The following is a 15483-nucleotide window of genomic DNA, read 5'->3' as shown; positions in this document are numbered from 1 at the left end:
TTTGTATTCCATCCACTTCTGATAACTGAGAAAAAAATCTACATCGCAATCAAGTAAGAGTTGTTCAGCCCGCTTCCTTACGGACTTTCCAATCACGTTAGTATTATTTCTTTACTATATCGTTATATTTGTGTTAGGTGCTTCACAGAGCGATACTTTCTGAATTGTTCCTGGTAGCCTTTCACAACAACTATCCCTCTAGTTAATACTACTACAAGGAAATATTTCAGGTTTGTTTTACAATGTACATAGGTACGAACAAATGACCAAACCTTAAAATATATAACAAATAAATTTTATCAAAGGCAATATATATATATTATTCTACATATCTGGGTAAATTTTGAGTGGCTTTACTTATCTAATACGTTTATTCAGTTAAAAAAAACATACAGTGTCGAGCGATACGTAAGTTTAAGAAGAAGGACGCGAAGTGACACCTAAATATTTGAATTCCTGATCATGACTTTATAATAATAAAACAAAATACTGTTGGAAACACGTTTAATATATGTCACGGTAACAAATATTGGGTGGATTTCTAACAATATTTTGTATATATTTTTTATTTTTATGTCATTATCACAATTAACTATTAACGTGTCAATTCAAGGCCATTGCTCTTATTCTCACCTAATCTTGACACTATACATTTTAGAGTGAGTGAAACACCTTTCCAGATAGGTAGAAGAGTAACATATCTTGTATTTGATAAGATTTCTTTGTTACATACTTGAATTTTGAACACTTTTTGTACATGTATGTATCGTAAAACAATTCCAATATTTATTCTTCTGTGTTCTTTAAATCACTTCAGAAATGGCCAAGACTTTGTTGACTTTGGTGATAAGATTAAAACCCTTGCGACCCCAATGCGCCAGATAAGTATGTATAAATCTTATACTGTTAATGTTGGTCTATATTTATCAGTGCCATACAATTTTAAGTTTCTATCAAGGTTTTTTGCTTCTAGTTCCTCATAGTTTCTTTTCAGAACTGCCCACATCATTACGTAACTATATTGGCTCGCGCACCTAAATAAAATATAGCGCCAAAGCTTGGTATTAATATGATTACCTTTGTACACTAGACTAAAAAATTAACGAAGTTTACTACTGCAAATAATAATATAGTCCTCCATTCGTGTCAAGTGTTAATACCGATAAATTTAGTTGATGTGACGTCTCCGTCTTAAGCAGCTATCTGAAAACGCTATCGTTAACGAAGTTTTCGTTCAACTGAAGAGGATTGGTGGTGTTGAAATGTTTTCGCTGACTGAACTGGACCTCTTATACGTTGTTTTAAAAAAAGAATTGTTGCAAGAGGGTTAATATTACGTTAGTTTAAAGATTAGGTAAACCTAATCTTTAAACTAACGTAATATTTACCCTAGATGTCATCGCGTTAGTTAATTAATAGTTAATTGATAAAATAAAAATGTTCGTATGATTGAGTAAATAACATCTACTACTCCGAGTGAATTATTACTTTAGGATTCCTTAAGACGGATAAAAGATCGCAAAACAGATAAACTTTAACATAATTAGGAGGTTTTTAAAGTGAAGAAAATAATATTTTCCACCGCTTTATAAATTAAAGCTTTGAAATGTAAAATCACACACACAAAAAAATACTATAAATAGTTAAGAGGTTTATCAAAAGGTTTTGGGATCATATAAGAGCAACATAATGTAATTGGCGGAGACAGAAAAGGTAATATGGTGCATTAAAGTGGCTTACAATTGGTGACGGTGTGTTGTGTGAATGCATCGTTATATAATTCATTGAGTAAATTTCATTTCTTCAACCTGTTACATGATAAGGGCTGTCCCCTTTTCATGTAAGTATAAAAATAGAGAGCTTTAGTTAAAATGAAAATGAAATAGAATAGACGAAATTCGAACCTCGTAATTTAGGTTTAGAAATAGATTACGAGAGAGAATTAGAAAATGGAATGTAAAAACAAACCATTGTTTAGCTTAGAGATAAAATAGTTTAAAGAAAAGAATGCAACTATAGGATAATTTGTTAAACATGTTTTTAACATATTGGAAATATAGGTTACTGGAAATATAGGTTACTGAAAATATAGGTTAAAACTCCTTTTGTAAACAAAGGAAAAAGTTTTGGACACGCATTTCCAGAACACGTGAAAGAAGACACATGTTTTAACATGTGTATGACGTCATGGAAAATGGGAAGTTCTCGATATATTTAGAAACTTTAGAGTTAAGCAGGGAGAGTCTGAGTCTGAGGACGAGAGACGACAGTCTGGGGTCCGAAGATGGGAGTCGAACGTCTGGAAGCGAGACGGTCACCTTTGAAACATAGAATGTAAAACTTTGAATTCCTGACAAAAAAAATCACCGACCGGTCGAAGAAGAAATAAACCCATCATGTGTTTTTATAAACGTCATCTTTGTGTTGTAATTCTACCAAAAAGTAAAGTGAAATTGTCATTATATGTCTTATATATCCTGTGTTTTAAAATGTCTTCACATACACAATTTCTCTACATCTCATATCTACAATGTGAACACTAAGACTATCTCAACACTGTCTTCTCACAAGAGCTTCTATTACACTTCTAAGTATGAACATTTTATATATGAATCTCTTCATAACACGAACACAGAACGCAACATCTCTTTTAATAAGACTTTTAATAAGACGTCCTAATAATAACAATAACAACTAACAATAACACCAACAAAAATAATAACAAGAATAATAATAATGAAAATTTAACAAACCGAATAAATTCGAATAGAATACTACGTTGTCATTGTCGATCCCGGTAACATAAATATATTTGTTTAGCACATTATGTTTTATTTCGAGTCATCGGTTAGAAAATAAAAACATATAACCATTGATTATCAACGTTTCCTATTTATATATCGAATATGTATTAGTTTTTATTAATACGGGGTGTCCCACTTAGAAGTAGCCCAGAAAAATGTAGTAGAGAGGGGGAACATTTTTGATTGTGAAAATTATCTGTAGTATTTTTTAAATTTCCTGTAGTGTTATAGACAATGCTGGAGGTGCTCACTATTGACATCTATGCATTTCTGAGCACGTCTAACAACGTTTGCAGATCATGCCTGTAGATCTTCTCTGGGGATTTTCCTGAGAGCGTTGATAATGCTCCCTTTTAGTTGGTGTAGATTGTGAGGACTATTTGCATAAACTTTTGTTTTAAAATCTCCCAAAGACAAAAATCACACGATCAGAAGTCGGGGAAACGTGGTGACCATAATCCTTTTCTTATTGTTATCTCTTCCGTTTACATGGCATAAGCCCGTGCCAGTGATCTCTGAGACGTGTGGCATATAGCGCCATCCTGTTGGAAAAAGAATTGAATTTATTCTAGTGGTGTCAGTTGATCGATACGAAAAAGATTAGAGATATTGCGCTACGTTTAAGTGTATATTTTTATTTTCAGACTTATTAAACAATCGCCCTTCTAAGTGTTATATTTTACAACGCTACAAGCCCGTAATATTTGTTATATTTTACAAAGCTACAAGCCCGTAATATTTGTTATATTTTACAAAGCTACAAGCTCGTGATAAACCGATTCTTAAAAAAAATCGAATGTTTTCAACTCTAATAACTGTAAGAAAAAGAAAAGAGGATTATTTATGTTCGTGGAATCAACATCAGGAGGGAATTATCCAAACTAATTTCAGAACGACGAATGAATAAATAGACTAGGGGGAGGGGTGGGAAACATTGTTTTATTTTTAAAGACTACTTTGGACCAGCCAAAGAAATTAACAGTTTACTGGCGATATGCTATTGCAAACCTTAGTTCAAGATTCCTTCTTTAAACCGAGTCGTTATAACTTATTTGTGAAGTAGACAGCACGACACGCGTGACCAATTACTCTCTGTTTCCGCTTATTTACACTAGCTTGTTACTTGACCCAAGCAGGGGGGGGGGTCGCAAGATACATTCCTTTGATCCCTCTAAAGTTACACAACCAATTGAGTACTCTCACTTCACCGGCGGAATATGTTTTGTTGATATAATACATTATGGAAGAAGAAGAAGAAGAAAAAGAAGAAGAAGAAAAGGAGGAGGAAGAAGAAGATTATTATTAATAATAATAATAATAATAATAACAATAATAATAGTAATAGTAATAATAATAATATAATAATAATAATAAAAATATTAATAATAATATTAATATTAATAATAATAATAGTAATAGTAATAGTAATAATACTATTAACAATGATAATGATAAAGATAATGATAACAATAACAATAATAATAATAATAATAATGATAACAATGATAATGATAATGATAATGATAACAATAATAATAATAACAATGATAATGATAATGATAACAATAACTATAATAATAATAATAATAATAACAATGATAATGATAATGATAATAATGAAAATAATAACAATAATAATAATAACAATGATAATGATAATAATAACAACAACAACAATAATAATAATAATAATAATAATAATAATAATAATGATAATAATAATAATATAATATATAAAATTCTATATGTCTGTCTATCTGTCTGTGACTATATTTTCAAACTCTATCTCAACCGAAACTAAAAGTAGCAAAACGGTACTAGGACCTCAAATGATTGACTGTTTTACGGATCGTTATTTTAATGGTTTAGCTGATGAAAATAGTTTTAAGTATTAAAAAATGGGTCAAAATATATAAAAAAATCGGTATACATCTGGTTCCCTTAGATAATTTTTTAATTTTTTAATCAGTACATATACGTTTGCACAGCGGTAACGTCAACCACTTTAAATGCTACGGTTTTGCTTTCAGTTTCAGTTCCAGCTGAGGGCACCCAAATACATTCTTTTTACTTTTGAAATCATGACTCTATAATAATATATACGCAACCTGGACTAATTAAAATATCATATTTAAGCGTATTATACGATCGGGCAAAGCTGGTCGCCCCCACCCAGCTAGCAATAATAAAATTTAAATAGCATTATAGAAACAAACATTTAATCGTGTCTAATGGATATACACTAAGCACTACAACTTTAGATATCTCGGATTGGAATATAACTACGTTTTACGGTAGTCAGTTCACTATATTTTAACGGTTTAATTATTTACAAGGGCGTCGTACAATGCCTTGCATTCACTAATAATTATCTATCAGCTAGTAACACACTGCAACGTCGGTTTACTCCAGTAATCAAGTGATAATCGCATGTTAATGTAATAGACGGGCTAGAATAATGCCTTGCTGGCAAAATATACATAAGAACATGAACAGAGATTCCTTGTGCAAACTACTCGACTGTAAGGCATATTACATCGGTCGACTCTTTAAGATAATTACAAAATCAATGCAAATAAAGTATTGCTATAGAGCGTTGTGTAATCCCAACGCAGTACATATAACTAGATAAAAGTTAGTATTTCACCAGTATTCCTCATATTTCAGCTGAGCGTAACACTATCTCGCAAAATGTGTTTTCGAGTATATCTTGACTCTGATATGTGGATATTATTAGGGCTAGGACAACAGCATATTTTTTCTTGTTTTGTCATTCGAGTGGGTATCTGTTGATATCTTTTATGCTTTTATATATATTGATGTGGTTCTCAGTTGATTAACTGTGTCTAACTGTGTCGGGTCTATAATCGAGAGTCATAACAACGAAAATACATTGATGTTGTCATAGCGCTAGTAATTATATAATAAGAGAAAAACTTACCTTACTACCTTATATGGCCACCGCACCAAATTAACATTTTGCATTTTCCTCACAAAATTGAATTTGTATATTCTTCTACTAACGCTGTTATCTAACGGGTTATATATATATATATATATATATATATATATATATATATATATATATATATATATATATAGGACTGCCGACTCTCAACACGACGGTTCTAGGTTCGATCCTCGGCTTGGGAGAGGTGCTAGTCTAGCGGCACTGATGAGTTGTGATACAACGAAACAGGACTGTATGTCGATGATTACATATATATATATATATATATATATATATATATATATATATATATATATACATTGTGTACGTACATAACAGACTATTGATCTCAGATCCCTCAATGTCTATTTACTTAAAGACCCATGAGTCATTTACTGTTTTTGTGTCAAGCATATACACGTAACGAAAACGCCATACCTGTTATTTGCTGGCCGCTATTGGTGGATTCACCAACGTTTCGGTGAAGCTGGAACCTGGTGTAACTACGATGCTTCAAGACAGGGACGCATAACGATTTGAGTGTAGATTATATGGTTTATTTACTCCCAGGAACACCATGGAGTGACCGATGATCTTTGGCTTCTGGGTTCTCCATTTGATACCGTCACTTTCCTCCTGGGTAGACCTTTTAAATGTGTCTTGCTTGTTCAGCGTCCAGCGCTCAAATCAACTAGACTTAACTCGGTTTACTCGAACCGGAGCACTTGACAAGTCACGTCCGGTTCCCGCTTCATACTCCCGGTGCGAACTGACCGGTCAACACAGTCTGAGACCTGTATAAACATGCCAGTTTTAAAATTCACTGTTGTTTATTCTGCTATATGGATAGATAATTAGATAGATAGATAGATAGATAGATAGATGATTAACTGATTCTACTCGGCTATTATCTAAAAATATTTCATATAGATAATTAATATTTGGTAATATTATAACAAGCTTATCAACTTCTCTTTATGGTGATTTCTAATAAAAAATAAACAAACAAGTTAAATTCACTCAAAGATATATTGGATTATGTTAATATTTCATTTGGACGGATAACCAATTCAAAATATCGACATTGCATTTCCTATGGTCTAGCTTACAAAAATTATCGATTTTGACGTTCATTTTTGCTTCTTTGCACGCGTAGATCAAATGAATACTTTTCAACGCATGCGCATTTTATGTTAGATCAATTCAATCTCTTATTGTTTCTATTTGTTAAAGTTTAGGTTATTATGTTTTTAAGTATTTATTTCATCGAATTTTTCGCAACATCCAATAGTTTTAAACGGTCGAATTGATTTAAACTGGATGTTTAAGCGAAAAATATTTCTAAAATAATTAAATTGTATTTCTCATATAGGTAACGACGTGGACTGACGACATGTTCCAGTAACCTTTGTCTCATATCAATAATTAACCGATTTAATCTTTGGTTTCAGTCTTACTGGAAGGCAATGGGTTCTACCTACGTATTCTGGCTGCGCGTGTAATTATGAAGAAAAATTCACAAACTCACCTCTAACCAGTTAGTACTGCTTGATCACAGTGGTATACAGAAACTATGCCATAAAAATACAGCACGTGGTCGCCTCACATAAGTGTTCAATTTATTACATACTAGACTCAACATCGATTATAAAACAAGAAATATTTTTTTTCATTTTCTTTCTTTGAAGATTGTAATGCTGGCTATGGGACACCCAAACCAGCTGCCATCATTTATTTACTATGTATTGAAACAAACCGATAGCTCTTTTTAGTATCCTCATTGTTCACTTAATTGTCATTTTCAGTATGCACTTGGTTCACAAGTTATATTAGTTAGGTAGAACTTCAGGTTCTTCTTCATACGCTCTGTAGTACCTATAATAATTGGTATGATTAATAGCTCCCTAAGATTCCAGTTTCTTTTCATATAATACACGAGACCTTGATATTTGTTCTGTTTCTCTATTTCAGCTCTGATCAGGCCTCAACCATTAGGGACACTCCCTTCAAACAAGGTTGCCACTCTTTCTGACTTATTGCATATAACTATGTCAGGTTTCACAACAGCATTTTCAAGGTAGGTGTCAAGTATTGTAAATAAAGTGGGTTTTTACCGTGTTAGAAAATTACTCGTACCTGAAAGTGTCCTATATCACTATATACCCACTATTCGCCAAAGTGAACTGGTGCATCTACTATGTGTCTCTGACTACTAGGCAGAGTTCGAAAAAGAGACCTCGATATACTAGGCCTCGACCTAACGGACAAGGCCTATCGCCACCATATTTTGTGCATATCTTATTTTACTCATATATATTAATGTAGATGTCCTCGACATTTACGAACGAGGCATACAAAAAGTGCTGTCAAAAATGCATTTAGAATCATGATGAGTATGTAGAAAAATAAATTCTCGTGTACAAAATGCCACTCGTTTTAATGGGAGAACTCCCAATTTCATATCTCTTCATACTTTTAGTTGTTTTAGTTTAAAAAGGAGGTTTTACTTTTAGAACGACTTTCGAAACCGTGGTATTATCAAAATTCTGTGTGAAGAGGAAGTGGACCTAAAGTTTTACATTCGATAATCTCGCAGTTCTCTCTTTTCATCTTTCCATGTTTTGTCATTGAGTCCTCGCATTCCTTGGGCGATGTTTTTCACAAATGGAAAAGAATTGCTGCTTTTATACTGCTTGTTTTTAATTGGTTGTACGTGGAGAGTTACAATTTTCTCATATAATATTTGACATAATTTATCTGCCAATCTATTTCTCTCATTAACAATTACACTCGAATAATTTTAATAATGATTTGTAGTTACGCATTAAAGAAAACAGACGAAAGAAAACCAAATACATTTTTAATCGTCACGTAAAGAAAACCGATGGCATTTCAAAATGAAAAATATTCTAATTGTTTGAAAATTGACAAAAAAGTCTAGAATAGAGGATCAGAAACTCAAACATGAGTGTAATTTTGACCGACACGTAACTCTCACGTTTCTCCTTTTGGAGTTTAAACCACCACTTCCCTGATCCCATATTTTTGAATCAAGGGAGATAATTACTGTTTCTATGTCAGATACTATCTGCTTTAAACTATCATTGCACATCATTTGACCATGCATCAAGTGGGTTCATGCCTTGACTGGAGCGATGTTAACACAAAAAAAGGATAAATAGGAACAAATTAAAGAACGTCTGAAATATTTGAAACGTAAATTTGCAAAAATCATGTTTTTTACTTTTATTTCTCGCCAGACAGAATAAACTTAAATCAGTCACAGACAAAATCAAATAAATTAAAAATTGATAAACGAAGACCACACTCAACCTCGTGAGTCATTTGCGTCAAATAAATTGACGGTTGATCTTGAAGAACCTCTGAAAACTTAACACATATTGAAACTAAACGGAGCGCACAGATCAAAAAGATCGAGTCTGACTCTGAGCTGTCACTGACAGACATGTTGAGATAGATGAACGAAAATCAATAATTACAAGTGGTCTCTAATAAGAAATTATTGAACTGCAGACTAATATTGTCGAAAGTGTGATCAATGTTATTTCCCGGTATACGCAGATTGGCGAGTAGTCTAAAATATCGATTAAAATAAAAATGTTTACACCTTGTGTACGACAACGAAAACATAGCTAATTCACTTAGAGATACCTTTGGACTTGTTTTAAAAGCATCTGGTTACTTACAGAACCTTAGTTACAGGACTCTAGTCTACCTCCGCGTATATTGTTAGTTAAGTCCTGACCTACTTCAACAAGTACAAATTAGTATAACTATTTGTGTAGAGTAGTTTATATTCAGGCGCATTTACTTTGTGAGGCATGTTATTGAATTTAAAAGATAATATCAGAATTCACTTGTTATTTTAGTATTAATAAGTGTATATATATATATATATATATATATATGTATATATGAGAGTGAAAGTGTATGTCTGTTCGTGTGTGCCTGTCTGTCTGTGTACATTTCCTTACACAAAAACTCTGTCAATTTTCAGGCTACAGACGCGAAATTTTATATACAGGGTACTGAGATTTCAGAAAATCTTTGTAATTCGCCCAGAAATTTGGCGGTTAGGGGGTCAAAGTTCAACGATTTGACCTTTGAGAACTCTACCAAACTCTTCCGCCAATGTTAGGTATAATCAATTGAAATTTTAGATATAGTTTCCTTGGACATGGATCTAACTTAATAACTTGATTTCAGCCAAAAACACCACATGTTAAAGAGTCATAATAGAGGTCAAAGTTTTAAAAAGTTGACTTCTGCGGTCTCTTACAAATTACTCAGACAATTTCTGGTCTAAACATTTCAAATGTAACATAAAGGGTATTCAGAGATAGGGCAAGCTTTTTAATCGGTTGGTGTCGAAAATTTCAGCTACCAATATATAAATGTGTGTATGTTTGCATGTCTGCCTAAAACTTTCGACAGAGGCGACGGAGTTTCACAAGATCATTATCGTTTGGAAGCTTGACCATCCAGACAACAAATATCGAAAAATTGGTGAAAAACATTAATTTTTTCACCCTCAACAGGGCACTTTTCTACAGGGAGGGATCGCTTTTTTCACCGGTATTTTCGATAGTTATCCCATCTTTTTGATTGTCTAGCCTTAATTTAAACCTACGTCACTTCCGGCTTGGCGCTGGCCGTAACAGCAAAAACGTCACGTTTTTTTGACATTCTTTTCTTCCTTTGCGGTACAGGTTCGAGCCTGCCATCCTACTACCACTTTTTTGCTCAACACACACCTTCAAACACCCGGGCAACGCTGGGCACCTGTGCTAGTATGTACACATATATATGGGGGGAAATTAAGAATTGTTATATATTTATTGTTGAACCGAATCGAGAATTTTTACAAGCTATATATATATATATATGTATATATATATATATATATATATATATATATATATATATATACATACAGTCCTGGTCAAAATCATGAGACCACTTAAGAAAGTAAGCGTTTACGCATATAATCGAATTTTTAATCAAACAAATGGTTGAAACCATTGCCAAAAAAGGAAAATATGATGGAAGAAAATGAAATCTGCTTCATTCGAAACCTTAACCCTGATCTAATAAATATGTTTAAAAAAACAAACATTTTCACCCGGTCAAAATGATAAGACCACTTTAATAAAATCGGCTAGTTCTGAAAAAATGAATACGAAAAGCTTTCTATGTTACTAAAAACAACTTGTTAGTGGATAAAAAACAGCTTACTAAATTATAAATTGTAAAAGGGAAACCATTATCAGAGTTTGAGAGAGGAAAGATCTTTGAGCTTAATAGGGGTGGACTCTACCATAGATCCATTGCAAACGAAGTGAATCGTAGCAAAACGGTCATCACAACTTTTTAAGAAATCCAGATCAATATGGGCACAAAAAGAGTCCAGGTCGACCAAAAAAATAACCCCATCACTGGATCGCCGTATCAGAAGAATTTAAGAAAAAACTCCAGTATGAGCTCAAGTCGATTGAAAAGCCAAACAGCAGCAGAATGTAGTCCTAAAACCATAGGAAGGCATCAGGAAATGAAGGGTTTCAATCATTTAAAACGACTGCAGAAACCACGTCTTATTGAACAGCACAGAACTAACCGACTTAAATATGCCGCCAAATACCAAACTTGGGATGAAGAGAAGTGGGAAAATGTCATTTTCTCCGATGAGAAAAAGTTTAATCTAGATGGTCTAGATGGATTTCAACACTATTGGCATGATAAAAATTTGCCCAAAGAGACTTTTTCAACTCGGCATAGTGGAGGAGGGTCTTTAATGATCTGTGTCGCTTTGTCGTCAGCTGGAACCATAAAGTTGCAAGTAGTGAAAGGCCGGCAAACATCATTTGCTTGAAAATTCTTCTATCAGGACTGAAGGTCCGCGTCTGTGTGGAAGAAATTGGATTTTCCAGCAATAAACGCTGCGATATAAACTTCTTGACAAGCACGAGAATACTTTTCTTCAAATAATATAGAATTGTTAGACCATCCAGCATGTTCTCCGGACCTCAATCCAATTGAAAATCTTGGGGATGGATGGCGAAAGAAGTGTTCAAGGATCGAACCCAGTATGATTCGATGAAGGAACTTTCTGATTCAGTTTTCAGTACATGGGATAACATTCCTTCGCAACTGATAAAAAAACTTAGTCGCAAGCATGCCGAAGAGAATTTTTAAAGTAATTCGTAATAATGGAGGCTATACTAAATACTAAGACACTTTTTAGTAATTTATAATTGACTTTTGTTAGATAAATTATCAGTGGTCTTATCATTTTGACCAGATGAAAATGTTTGTTTTTTAAAAAATAATTATTAGATCAGGGTTAAGGTTTCGAATGAAGCAGATTCCATTTTTTTCCATCATATTTTCCTTTTCGGCAATGGTTTCAACCATTTGTTTGATTAAAAATTCGATTATATGCGTAAACGCTTACTTTCTTAAGTGGTCTTATGATTTTGACCAGGACTATATATATATATATATATATATATATATATATATATATATATATATTCTATTTTACTTCATTGTAAAATCTAGCAAGACAAATAGCCTCTTTTCCAGAGCTAACATTCACAATACATAGATATTATCACTTATCTGCCAAAGCTTAAAATGGTAAACGTGAAGAAAATGTATGCCTCTCATATTTGTAGTCTAACTTTTGTAACCTTATCGTCTTTCAGATTTCAGGAGTAGAATTTATCTAGTTTGTTGGAATATTCAGACAAATGATGTTACTCGAAAGAGCCAATTGTAATAGAATCATTTTGACCTTCGTTACTTTGAATATTTATTCAAGAGTTATTTGTAAAATATCTGCATACCAGGTTGATCGCACAAACACGTGTACTGGGATACCGAAGCCACTAGAAAAATATGTCTTTTAAGTATGTCAAAATCTGCACTAGTGACAAGTAAAATTATGTGTTATTTTATACTTTCCCTTTCCTCATTGTATTGCATTTTGTTCTTTATTATCTTCTCCTTGTTTTGCTTCCAAAACATATGCTACGTATTTGGTGCTATGATCTAGCGATTTTATGACCACATTATGATCTTCATATGTATTGTATTTGATAATGAATGTACAACTTCAACCATAGCTAACAACAACATAATTATGTTTCTCAAGTATTCGCAATTATATTCATAAAAAAATCATAGAATTACGCCTGATTCTCGGTAATGGTGCACGAGTCATTTTTTTTAACCGTTTTAAGCCACTAATATATATTTAGGTCCAATATAATATAATAATAAATACAAAATCTGTATTAAGTAAAATATAATATTTAAGCGTATTTTACGACCGGGAAATACAGGGCGGCCTGCTAGTGTATATATATATATATATATATATATATATATATATATATATGTATATATATATATATATATATATATGTATATACACTTGTGCCCGATATTATTCATACCCCCCCTTGAAAATTGAGTTTATTAGGTGTAACTTTGTAAGAATTTATTGTTTACGTCCATATTGATACATATTCTTAATAAACCTCTTCTGATCATTTTCGTCATTTTAAAATTTCGGGATACTTGTAATAAAAGAAATATACAGCTATTTATAAAATCGGCAATGTTCAAAAATAATCATACCCCCTTTTTTCCAGTATTAATCGAGTTTCTGACTGTTTGTTTCTTGTTTGATTCTTATTTTGAATGCTTTTATACAACCTTTGATTAATTTCATTTCGTTTTTTGCATTTTTCAGAAATTAAAATGATATCAACTGAAAACCAATAAAAGAATAAAACATTATTAGAATGGGGAAGAAAAAAGAGCTTAGTAATGATCTTAGGACTAAAATTGTGAATTCATATAAGGATGGTTTAGGTTACAAGTCAATTTCCAAGAAATTTGAGGTTCCTACAGCAACAGTACAGAGCATCATCAAAAAATTCCAGAGCCACCACACAACAAACAACTTGATTGGTAGAGGAAGGAAAAGGAAACTGTCTGCTAGAGCCACCAGGAATATTGTAAGAAGTGTTAATGCAAATCCAACCACCACTACTAAGGACATTTTAGAAAATCTGGAGTCTTCTGGCATAAAAATATCAAGGCAAACATTGCAAAGGACTCTGCATGAAAATGCTCTGAAAGGAAGAAGACCAAGAAGGACTCCATTGCACACCGGAAAACACCTTGCAGCACGTCTAAAGTTTGCTAGGACCCATGTGAATTCTCCAGAGTCCGTTTTCTCAAGTATTTTGTGCATTGACGAAACAAAAATTGAATTGTTGGCCATATGGATGCTTCTTACGTTTGGAGGAAGAAAGGAGAAGCTTACAACCCAAAGAACACCATACCCACGGTGAAACATGGTGGTGGTAGCCTAATGTTTTGGGGCTCCTTTTCGGCTAGTGGTCCAGGTAGTTTGGTCAAGATAGATGGAACCATGAAGAAGGAGCAATATTTTGAGATACTCCAGAAAAACATTAGACAGGATGCGGAGATGCTCCATTTAGGACCAAACTGGGTCCTTCAACAGGATAATGATCCAAAACATACTGCCAAAATAGTCAAGAAATGGTTTGAGGATAATCAAATTAATGTTTTGGAATGGCCTAGCCAGAGTCCCGACCTGAACCCTATCGAAAACCTCTGGCACATATTGAAAACGGAGGTTAAAAAGCGGAAACCTAGAAATTTGAGGGATTTGGAGAACTACTGCATTGAAGAATGGTCAAAAATCAGTGTTGATGCTTGTAAAAACCTTGTTGATAAATATCCAAAACGGTTACAGGCAGTTATTAAGAATAAAGGGCATGCTATTGACTATTAGTAAGAGAGGTATGAATAATTTTGAACTAGTGCCATTATTGTTTTTCTTTGTATAATGTTTCCAACTTGTATAATTTATTTATTTGTTGAGTTTAAATTAAATGCTTATGCTTGATTTATTGTTTGAAATCCCTTTAATATTGTCTACCTTCTGGTTTGAGCAATATTCTTATAGAAATCTCAAAGATCCGAGGGGTATGAATAATATCGGACACAAGTGTATATACGAACTCACTGACTTAATACTCATTTTTTAAATTTTAGCTCAGTTATTTTCGATAAATTAAGCAACTTCCACTTGTTATTTTTATAACTTCAATATATATATACACAAGTTTTTAAATAATAGACCTGTTGCTTGCTTTATAATACTTGTATGTGTAAAGCAATTAATGTATTGTTTTTTGAAGAAAGATAACGTCGTTTTCTTGGAATGCAATACCTAGAACCCAACGTAAACGAAGTGATGTTACTTTCAGTCAACATATATTAAACACTTTTTAAAACATTGTATAGCCCTACTTTATAGTGGTTTTTACTTTGCAAGCTTCTTTTAGGTAACAAGACGAATATTTCTCTATTTCCGTTTTAATATTATTTCTCAATCTATAAGCAGTATGTTTCCGACCACAGGACGGACATTACTTCGAAATTCTTGAGTGATCGCATTTTCGACTATATAATTTTACATGTAGAATTATAACAAACATAAGCACACACACATTGACACAGATATATATGTATGCACGCACACACACACACTCACACACACACACTCACACACACAAACACGCACCCACATATATGTATGGACGCACACACACACACACACACGCACATATATATATATATATATATATAAGTTTTTTCTGTGAAAAA

This window comes from Euprymna scolopes, chromosome 28, assembly GCF_053919585.1.
Source record: "Euprymna scolopes isolate OS-2025 chromosome 28, ASM5391958v1, whole genome shotgun sequence".
In the NCBI taxonomy this organism is placed as follows: domain Eukaryota; kingdom Metazoa; phylum Mollusca; class Cephalopoda; order Sepiida; family Sepiolidae; genus Euprymna; species Euprymna scolopes.
This window is presented reverse-complemented; position numbering follows the sequence as displayed.